The sequence below is a fragment of the Haemaphysalis longicornis genome, unplaced genomic scaffold (genome assembly GCF_048455015.1).
Source record: "Haemaphysalis longicornis isolate Haplotype H1 unplaced genomic scaffold, Haemaphysalis longicornis Haplotype H1 scaffold_5, whole genome shotgun sequence".
NCBI classification, from domain to species: Eukaryota; Metazoa; Arthropoda; class Arachnida; order Ixodida; family Ixodidae; genus Haemaphysalis; species Haemaphysalis longicornis.
In genome coordinates this window covers 49,242,682-49,245,120 of record NW_027526385.1, presented here as the reverse complement: position 1 = coordinate 49,245,120, position 2,439 = coordinate 49,242,682, and positions in this window count along the sequence as shown.

Below are 2,439 nucleotides of genomic sequence, written 5' to 3'. Positions count from 1 at the left end.
GTGTTTTCTTCGTCTTCATTTTATTGGCAGTGGTAAAGTACCACCCTCCGGCTTTGCAGCCATTCACTCCTTCGCTCCTGCAGCTTGGTTCACTTGGTTCAACCTTTTTTCCGCTATTTTGTTTGTGGCTGTCACGTGTTTAAAATATTTTCAGGCAATGCTCTGATTTTTGAGATTGTATTGTAGCCAGCCGGGTTCAGAGGCTAGTTAACCTTTCTTCCTTCACTTCACTTCGAAGCTTCCTGCTTCCGAGCTAAATCATCTAAGACCAGAGCATTTAGGGTGCCCCTAGTGCGGAAGACGTATGCGCTATTGCAACCAAGGTAGCTTTCCAGATATAGACAAGCTAATGTACATTAAGATTAAGTTTTCATTTGAATCTCGGTGGTGGCAGGTGGTATGCTTGAAAAACTTCATTCATATATTCATAACTATGGCCATAATGATAAAAACGCTGGTTCATCTTTTTCCCGGAGAGGCATCGAGCGGCTGAGGCAAAGGCTAACTTCCCTAGTGAGCCACTCAACTTGAAAAGCAAGAGAGAGAGAGAGAGAGAGAGAGAGAGAGAGAGAGAGAGAGAGAATAAAAGTTTAATATAGAAAAAGGTGGCCGTTGAGCCGTCACTCGGTGGGGTTGCTTCGCGTCAGTCGAGGTATCATTGGGCATTGGATGCAGTCCTGGTACAGTTGTGCGGAAAGATCTTGTCAGCGTGTAGTTTTTACAAGCCCTGTCCATGTGCGCAACGGTGTTCTTGAACGTATGCATGAAATTATTATGCAATGTTACTCGAGATTTCATTTAGTTTATGCCAATGAGCGTATATACTTGCGTAAAAAAGAAACAAAAACAAAAGGCTCCGGCTGCCCCGAACCCAAACTTACGCATACATGAAATATGGAACATATCCACACAACAGATTGACCAAACATTTTAACGCCAATACGTTACAAGTGTATCTTTCAATCACATGCCAAATACCAATGACCACTTTATTGTCACGCAGAAACGAATGACAATTAACCAAACAACGTTTATTAGGGGTGAACTTGTGCACAAAACAAGACAAAAGGAACAAGCGTGGCGTTTACGTTGCGAAGCACTGCCCAACTGCGCCCGCGTGATCCTCCTCTTCTTTTTAAATGCAGAGCATTTCAGTAACTCACGATGTCACCCGCGTTGGCGTCCGTAGTCCGCACCGCACCCCTCCCTACTATATAAAAAAAATAATACTATCCGGCGCCCGGTTTCGATCCCTCGACCCTGCGGGTGGAATGCACTGTACATGGTGCTTTACCCACTGCGCCACAAAGCCGACACAGAATGGGACGCTATTAACGCGCCTTATATCGTTGACTCATTCAAATTACTGCTGACGAGCGCTCTCTCGTCAGCAGTTGCCACAAGTGCAACAACATTAACGTAACGCAAACTACTTAACGTCGTGCGCCCCCGGAAATGCTCTGCATTTGATCGTGCCCCTCGGGAGGGGGATGTTTACTAAACGCAAGATGTGGCAGTGCAACGCCGGCACGTGCAGGGAGAAAAGCACAAATAGAACAGAACTCAGGCTGGCGCAGTTTCAAGCAGGGGGCGCGCGAGCACTGCAAAGGCGGGAAATTGGAATTGCATTTGGTGGTAACAGTGAGCGGAGAACGGTGCTACAGCCCGTTATGGCGAAACCACTTCTCTGCGCTCCCAACAGCTTTTATGCAGAAATGCATTATAGTCGGGGTTGTCGTGCGTCCTTTGGCCGGCGTCCGCAGCGCGTCTGATGGTGATTGTGGCATGATGCCCCTAGGGATTGGCCAACCAAACAATCCATCACGAGATAGCTTCGCGTTCAACCACCATCGTCATCTTCCCGTAGGGGAACCGCTGAAAAAGAAGAAGGAGAAGAAGACAAAGCTGCGAAGAGGAAAGCTGCGTGAGTTTTGGCTACCGTTATCCTCCTTGGCCGGCGCATCTTCCCGATCTGAACCCGGTCGAAGAGCGGCTCATCGCGCCTCGACTCCCCTTCATGAGCATCAGGCGGCTGACTCGAGGCAACGGGCAGTTTGGAATCAAGGGACAGGCGGTGAACGTGCCCATCGACGTATCGAAGGTTGTGCGGTGCCTTCAGTTAAATTTCGCCTCTCCATCTTCTTGGCGAACTGATGGAGGCGAAATAGGGATGTTCTTTTGATGCGCGAGCCGAGAGGACGATCTCGACTCGCTCCGATGATCGACGACCGGTGCTTGGAGCGGGTGAGGGATGAGGACTGCCTTCCTTGCTGGATATTAGGTTTATTTACACTTATTTACATTACTCCAAGTTTACATCAGGTCAGAGTGACGGTTACATTGTCACTCTGACAGCAGCAGCCTGTTCGGCCGAGATCTATACTGAACTAGATCTCCTCTCGACCGACCCTCGACAAAACCCAACACTCCGGTTTTGAT